Consider the following 8,453-nt stretch of genomic DNA (forward strand, 5'->3'; position numbering starts at 1 on the left):
CCCAAGTAGCTGGGACCACAGGCGCCCGCCACAACGCCCGGCTATTTTTTGGTTGCAGCCGTCATTGTTGTTTGGTGGGTCCGGGCTGGATTCGAACCGGCCACCTTGGGTGTACATGGCTGGCGCCTTAGCAATACGCTTGATCTTTACTAAGGCATAAGACTGAAAATGAGCCAAGGACAACCCCACTCTCCCTGGCCTTCCTCTTATTTTGCCCCAGAGAGGGGATTAGGAGTTGAGTGAGAAGGGAGCAAAGATTCCTCCCATTTCTGAGCTTTGGTCCTCTGCCTTGGCTGGGAAGAGAAAGGGAGGGTATTAAATCCAGGGTAGAGAAATGGACCAAGGAATTGAAGGCAGTTCAGAGTAACAGAAAATCCTAAACTAGAGTCCCAGATGCCTTGGCTTTTTGGAGGACCAGTGGAAGGGAGAGGACGCTTCTTTCCTCCCAAGATGCCACCTCAGATGGCAGAGAAGGAGGAATGACCAAGGGGAAAGGGGCTCTTACAAAGCTGCTTCTCTTAGAGCTGAGGTGGAGTTGAGGGGAGGGCATGGATGAAGGGGGCTGCCGGATGGAGGGGGGTGCGTCTCCCTGCTGCCCTGCCCACTGCAGAGCCTGGAACAAAGCTGCTCTTGTCGGCTGCTCTCCACCCTCTGCCCCCCTCCCCTCTGTATAAACACGACCACCTTTTTCCATGACCCCATCTCCAGCCTGGGCAGAGAACCCAGGCATCCTTTGCTCTAGCCTGGGCCCCCAGCCTGCTCCCCAGGAGGCCAGCAGTGGGCCAGGTTTCCTTGGCCACGTGCCACCCTTGGGGGAGTCCAGACCCTTGAGTTCCCACTTCTCATCCCCAGGTGCCCTCCCTCTACCTCACTAGCCCCAGGGAGGGGCAGTGCCCAGGAGGCAGGCAGGCAATGCCAGTGGAATGTGTGTGGGCATCGGAGGGCACGGGCAGGGTGGGGCAGGGGGGAACTGGAGGTGCCAGTTAGGTGGCTTTCTGAGCCAGGGTGGGGGTGTGCCTGGGTGGGGGGGGCGTGCCCTGTGCTGCCTACCAGGCTCTAAGCGCGTGTGTGTATGTGTGTGTGTGTGTGTGTTTGTGTGTGTCTCTCTGTGTGTGTCTGTGTCTGTCTGGGATATCCAAGCCCTCAGCACCCTGTACACATTAACTGCCCTCTCCACTGTCTTCTCTCCACTTGTCTCATGGATTGGGAATACTGGCTGTGGTCCTCAACCTCAACTCAGCATCTGAAGAGGGACCTTAAGGGCAGGAGCCTCAGACTTGATGACTGGGATTCCAGCTGCCCAGGACATGAGAGCTAGAGGGTGACAGTCATCTCAGTCTTGTCTTGCCCTATAGACCCCTACTTAGACTCCCCTGCCCCCAATACCAACAACCACTATGCATATTCTTACCTCTGGCCACCTGCTGAGAGACTCCCTTCTACATACTGGGTCAGGTTGAGGGGACTGAGCTATAACTGCTAAAGACAGAGAGGGAGTTTTCATAGGACTCCTGGGTGCCTGTCCTAGTCTTCCTATTCTTCCTCCACTCCATTTGGGATCCTCTCAAGAATACTCCAGAGGAGCCCCCCACCTTGACTGGAGAAAGCCAAGACTCACACCTGTGGTTAGGGACATGTCAGAGGGACTAGCATGCCAGTTCAAAGAAACTCACAGATCCCTCTTCTATCCACTTGTCTCTCCAAACTCCTGGACCCAGAAGGCCAGGATCATTTGCTTCTGGACCCTTTCCTGGCCCTTCTCATTCCAAGTTATGCCATTCCACTAGGGAAGGAGAAATTTGGACCAGCCTAGAGCATAGGATCCACCCCTCGGAGCCCCAGGGGAACGGGGGTAGTTGGATTGTCTCTCCCCACAGGAGTAAACTCTCTTCCCTCACATTCTAAGCACAAAAGTAGAAAGATAAATGCCTCTTGGCTGAAGACTCTTTCCCAAATGCTCTCCCCCACTATACACCAAATGAAGGGCAGATAATCCAGCCCATCCCCATTCCCTTCCCGCATCGGGGCTGACCCCAAGTCCGGGCAGGAAGCCCCACTCAAGTGCAGCGGACAGTCTGACCAGTCTCGGAAGGGAGGGAATAAACTGGTGTCGCTCCTCAGCGCCCCCTCCCCCAGCCCACCTCACCGGAGGACCCAGGCGTCCGCGGGCGGGAGAGCCAGTTTCCTCGCCTGACTCACCTGGAGGGGGAGGGAGGGGGAAGGGAGGCCGCGGAGCCCCGAGGTCCCGGCGTCGGGCGGTCTCGGGGATGCAGCGTCGCAGTGTCAGGGGCTCCCGGTAATGGGGGGCTCTGGGGGGGGCACGGCTCTAGGCTGGGACTGTCCCGGGGCCTCTCGGAGCCCGCCCGCCCACGTGACCGCCCCAAAATATCCGACACATTTTCTCCCAAACCGCACACTGACTCTGCAGGCGGGGACACGGAAAATATTTTCTTTCTTTTTCTCCCTCTCCACCCCCCCACCTCCCTCCCTGCCCGGCTCCCTCCTCCCCCTCCCGCCCTCGCTCCTCCCTCCCCTGCTGCCTGCCCCTGCCCGGCTCCCTCCTCGGTGCCCTGGGGCTGGCGAGATGGAGGCGGGAGGAGGCGGGGCGGCCCGGGACGCCTGGGTCTCTGCCCCTCCCATTTGCTGGGCTTCCACCGCTCCATCCCCTGGGAGGCCAGCAAGGCTGGCAGTGGAGGTCAGCGTCCTGCCCTCGTGATGCCAACCCTGTCTCTCTGGCACTTTTCCCCTTCCTGCCATTTGGGGGGACTGGCTGAGTTGTCTCTGGCCGGGCTGTGGTTCTTGGAAGCCAATCTCTGGTGCCTTCCCAGTGTAGGCAAGGAGAACTATCTCCACGTCCTCCCAGGCTTGCAGTGATGGGGCAGGAACTTGCTAGAGCAAATGCCCCTGTCATTACCCTTCCCTCAGCCTTCACTTGAGGGTTAAAGTAATCTCTCCTCTAGTAGACTGTCGGCCAACCCCAGACAGTCCTTTGGTCCCAGGAGCACACTGGTTTAACTATGGGTCTGTGGGGGGTCTGAGTGGGAGTGGAGTGGGAATTTGGGTATACTGAGGCCTGGACTCACAGACCTCCTCTCTCTCATTCTGTCTGGAGTAAGCTGTAGGAGTGACCATGCCTGGGTCTTTGGCTGCCCATGTTGTCCCCACCTTTAGGCTTGGATTTGGAGGGGAAGAGGCTGGAGAGGAGGGCAGGAGGAACTGTCGCTGGGAGTGGGAGGAGCCTTGGGCTGGGTATGAGGGAGAAAGCCCAGGCAGAGGGCGTGTGTGTCTGCCTCAGCCAGCACCAGCCTGCCTGCCTGGTAGATGCGCCACGAATGTTGTTGACTCTGGGTCTGTGCGTGTGTTTGTGTGACTCACATGTCCAAGAGTGCCCAGAGTCAGTGTCTGTGTCTGATGGGGGACATTATCTGACTTCTACGTGATTAACACGGACCTGACTCTCAACCCCGGAGTGAGAACCCGGTGGTTTCACTCTCCATTCTCTGAGGATAGTGGGAGAGAAAATAAAGGACCTGAACTCAAAGCTCTGTGCTAACGTCCCAAACACTCCCACAAGGACTGGGGTTGGGAGTGAGAAGGAGGAAAAGGGAAGTGCATTATAGAGGCCGATACTAGCAGGAAAGACATATCCAAAGGACCCTACCCAGCAAGCAATGCTCACAGAATAGCCAGCACCTGGGACATGGGCTCCTGGGTCACGTCACATTTTCCATACTGGAATTACTCTGCTCTGGCCTCAGTGCCTCCCTGGGGGCCAGGTGTCCTCCCTCCTGGGAAAGGCCACTTTTGGTCGTCAGAGTCAGGTGAAGGAGGAGGAGAAGGAAGAGGCATGCTGTGGCCATCTCAGGAGAACTCAAAAAAAATGTCAAGGGCTGCAGACAAGCCCTCCCTTTTGATCAAAGGGTAGGAAGAGCTGGGAATAGGTACTCCAGGGTGTCGCCCCCAGGTGGCCTGGCTGCTGTTGATTTGCTGGGTTACCCTGGGAGCAGCTCTCAGCAATGTGGGAAGGGCGGGTGTCAGGGAGTTGGACCCAAACGTCCAGGCTGGGGTGGGATGGTTCCTCGCCTGTGTGGCAGGGATCCTGCCAAGAGGCTGCAAAGTTAACCCCTCCTGCTCTGCCATGGTGGTTGCTGGGGAAGGAAGGCGGGCCTAGCTGCGGTTTGGGAATATGGCCTTACTTCCCCCCTCCCTCTCCCAACACATCTGTACTTGGTTTACAGTGAATGAGTCTCCTGTCCTCATGAACCAGGCAAGGGCACCACTCCCTCCCTGGCTGGGCATTCTGACACAAAACCAGGCACCACCCTGTGAAGCTCTCCTTGCTAAGTATCACCTCTCTGAACTCTTCCCTTTCCTTCTGTGGAGGGGCTCAGGGGCTGATTCCAGAGACCAAGACCTGGAGCTTGAGACTGTGTATCTAGGGACAGGGAGGCTAAAACAGGGAACAAAACATTTGGGGTAGCCTCTAAAAAAAGAGTCAGAATTCCATCTGTCCCTGCCCTCCCATTTGTGTTGGTTTGTCTGTCTGTCTGCCTCTGTCTTTGTCTCCAGAGGGTGTTTGTCCATCCATTTGTCTTGGTAACTGTAGCTCCTCCCTTCTGGTGGCCTCCTCATCCCCACCCAACAACAGCAGACAAGCAGGATGCCCAGGAAGACAGGCCCTATGCCAGCCCCTCCCCTTGTGATTGCCACTACCTCCACCCCACCCCTCCCCAGGACCCAACAACTGGGGTCTGTTGGCTACAGCAGTTTGGATGTGAAACCAAACAGCAGTACCAGATTGAGGGACAGGAAAGAGGAGCAGATTCATCTCCCCACCCTCTGCCCCCCATCTTGCAATAAAACCAGCTTCCTGTCCAGGGATTCCAGGAGGAGCTTTGAAAGAGAGCTTCCCACTCTGGAAACTGATGGAGGGGGCTCCCCTCATTTTTCTTTCCCTGGGGTCACCCCTTTTTCTAGGCTTTGCTCTGTTTATGACAGCTCCACTCTGTCACCCTGGAAACTTGGAGAAAAGATAGATATCTTGGGGGCCCTAGGACCAGGTTTCACCAGAGAGCAAAGACCAAAAGGAGATATGAAGAGAGGAAAAGGAAGTACCTGCCCTGACCTTGCTGTACTATCCCACCCTAATCCCCCTTACCACCCGCCAGCGGCAGGACACTGAAGGTCATTTTCCCATGTCCAATCTGATGCTGTGGGGGTGTCCTGTGCCATGCTCAGAGGTGGCTGGCAGATGTCTGTGGGGGTGGGGTAGGGGGAGCTATGATATAACCCCCAAGGACATCATTAAGGCATAGAAGTGCTGTCAGGGCTTGGAGACCAGGGCACCCAGGGAGAGCGTGATGCAAACATGTTTTGTACAGTGTGTGTGTCGTCTCCTTTCCCTTCCTCCTCCCTCGCCTACCTCCTCCCTCTAGGCTGGCTCTGTGCCAAGGGTGGTGCCAGCCCTGCCGCTGGTGCTTGCTCCATTCCATCCCTTGTACCAGGCCTGTTCTGCTTCTTGCCAGCTTCTTGGCTCTCTTGGTGAATTAGTTTGTGTGTGGAAGTTCCTCATCAACCCCACTGTGGCTCTGATCCCCACACAGAATAAGGCCTCGGTTTTTTTTTCTTTGAGACAGAGTCTTACTTTGTCACCCTTGGTAGAGTGCTGTAGTTCACAGTAACCTCAAACTCTTGGGCTCAAGTGATGTTCTTTCCATAGCCTCCCAAGTAGCTGAGATAACAGGTGCCCACCTCAATGCCTGGCTATTTTTAGGGACAGGATCTTGCTCTGCCTCAGGCTGGTCTCAAACTCCTGAGCTCAGGTAATCTATCTGCCTCAGCCTCCCAGAGTGCTAGGATTACAGGCATGAGCTACCTCACCTGGCCGAGGCCTTGGTTTTGAAACACAGAATTTCAGGACCAGCCTAAACAGCTCTGGGAATTTTTTCCCTGAACACAAACCATTCATTCAGTAAATCTTTATTAAGCATCCACTATGTGCCAAGCACTATGGTAGGCCCCAGGAATACCAGGTGTGGTCCCTGCCCTTGTAGGTTCACAGTCTGATGGAGTCAAATGTTAACCAACTAACTATATTGAGTATTTTCTGGTATTGCCTTCTCTGAAGGTAACAACAGATCTGACAAGATCATTCTTGGTAATTCTGTGAGAGTAATCGAACACTTTGAAAAAGACATTTTCTGCTTAATAAAACCAGGGTCTATTTCTGCTATTTGAAGTAAGAACCTTTGCTAATATGGGATACAGCATGCTTTACACCTTTTCCTTGTCTGGAATTTTCATTTATTAATGAAATTTATAATTAAAATCGTGACTGTATAAAAAAAATAAATGTTAACCAAATAACCTACAAAATTGCAACTAGATAATTAGTGTGGAGAGGTATGAGATACAATGAGAATGGAGCAAAGGAATATTTTCCCCCAGCCAGGGAGATCAGGAAAGCCTTTTGGGAAAAAGTGAGGGGGAAATAGGGAGAAGGGAGGGCAACAAAAGAGGATGTGCTAGGGCCCTGGAATCAAGGTCCTGGCCCTCAACCACCCTGCCCCAGAAAAAAGAGGCCTCTTCCATTCCTATTCCTTGCCTGGATTTCATTATGTCACCGGGAGGGATGGTAATCACCTCTTACTAGCCAAAACAGGACCCTGGGACACCTGGTGATTCTGTCCTGGAATGATTGCTCTAATTTATTTCCTTCTCTAGAAAGGGAAATAGAGGAAGAGAGGGAAGAGGAATCACAGGCTTAGACTTGAGATTATGCTACAGAAAACAAGGCTCCATGTTGGCAAATCCTCCAGGATGAAGGATTCCCGCATTTACCCAGCTGGAGCCTCACCAGACAGAAAATCTCCTCTGAGCCTGCTCTCTAACCCTCTCTCTCCCCCAACCCCCATCAGGCACCACCCCCAATCCAGCCCTAACCTGTCCCACTCCCTGGAGCTAGCATGCCTGCCTCCACAGTTGCCTGGAGTGTGTGTGTGTGAGGTGAGTGCTGCAGGTGTCTGCCAGCCAACCTGTGGGTGGGTGTAGCTGTCTGTTTGCACAGAATCTCCATCCAGGGGTTGGGGGGGAGTTGTCTCTCTCCTCTGTCCACTGGGGAACTTCCAGTTCCTCCTGCCCAGACAATAACATTCCAAGGTTCTTCTTCTCTGAAGAAAAGGAATTGAGGGCCCTTCAAGGAGGGAACAGGCCTCTGTGATTGTGCTTCCTCTGGAGCTGGCAAAGAGGTCACGGGAACAATGGGGTTAAGTTCCAGCCCTGCTCTGACCCACTTTCCTCCTTGTGCCCACATCCCCTGGGGCCAGGGTCTTGGGTGGGGCCAGCCTGGCACCCTCACACCCACACCTGGGACTTCCCCTGGATGGAAACTCCCAGAACCCAAGAGTCCTGCTTCCCCTGCCAACTCCCACCACCAACTACCAGGGCTTTGTTTAGCTTCAGTCAGATCTCCCTGTCTGCTAGCCTTTGGCCAAACTCTGTCTCTGCCACAGCCTCAAAAATGTGGGCCTACCCTTTGAGATGGTCTTTAATGTCTAGCTGACTCTTCTGGTGGACTCCTTTGAAGAAAAGATGGGGCACTGGGGGCAAGTTGTTGTTAAGAAGCTATCCTTTGTTAAGCACCTATCCTTTGTTAAGCTATCCTTTGTTATGTACCAGGTATTGTGCCAGGTATCTACATTATTTCATTTGATCCTCAAGCCAGGCAAATCTAGGAACCTAGAAATTATCATTCCCATTTCACAGGGCAGGGAGTTGAGAACTAGAGAGATTAAGTGATTTCTTTCATATCATACAGCTAGGAAGTTGCAGAGCTAAGATGGGAACTCAGATGTTGGTGGTCCTGAGGTTTTGTGGTGTTTTTTTTTTTTTTTTTTGAGATAGAGTCTCACTTTATCACCCTCAGTAGAGTGCCGTAGCGTCACAACTCACAGCAACCTCCAACTCCTGGGCTTTGGTGATTCTCTTGCCTTAGCCTCCCAAGCAGCTGGGACTACAGGTGCCCGCCACAATGCCCTGCTAGTTTTTGTTGCAGTTTGGCCAGGGCTGGGTTCGAACTCGCCACCCTCAGTATGTGGGGCCGGTGCCCTACCCACTGAGCCACAGGCACTGCCCAGTTTTGTGGGGTTTTTTCCACTTTGCATAACTACAAGAAGGACTCACCTGACAACACAAATACTTACTGTAACCTAGTTGTTTGTACCCTCACATTAGCCTGAAATTAAAAAAGAGAAAGAAAGAAAGAAAAAAAGGGCCATGCCTGTCGCTCAGTGGGTAGGGTGTCGGCCCCATATACCAAGGGTGGTGGGTTTGAACCTGGCCCCAGCCAAACTGCAAAAAAAATAAATAAATAACTGGGCATTGTGGCGGGCGCCTGTAGTCCCAGCTACTCGGGAGGCTGAGGCAAGAGAATCACCTAAGCCCAGGAGTTGGAG

Source organism: Otolemur garnettii, unplaced genomic scaffold, assembly GCF_000181295.1.
Source record: "Otolemur garnettii isolate 467f Iridium unplaced genomic scaffold, OtoGar3 scaffold00043, whole genome shotgun sequence".
Classification (NCBI taxonomy): Eukaryota; Metazoa; Chordata; class Mammalia; order Primates; family Galagidae; genus Otolemur; species Otolemur garnettii.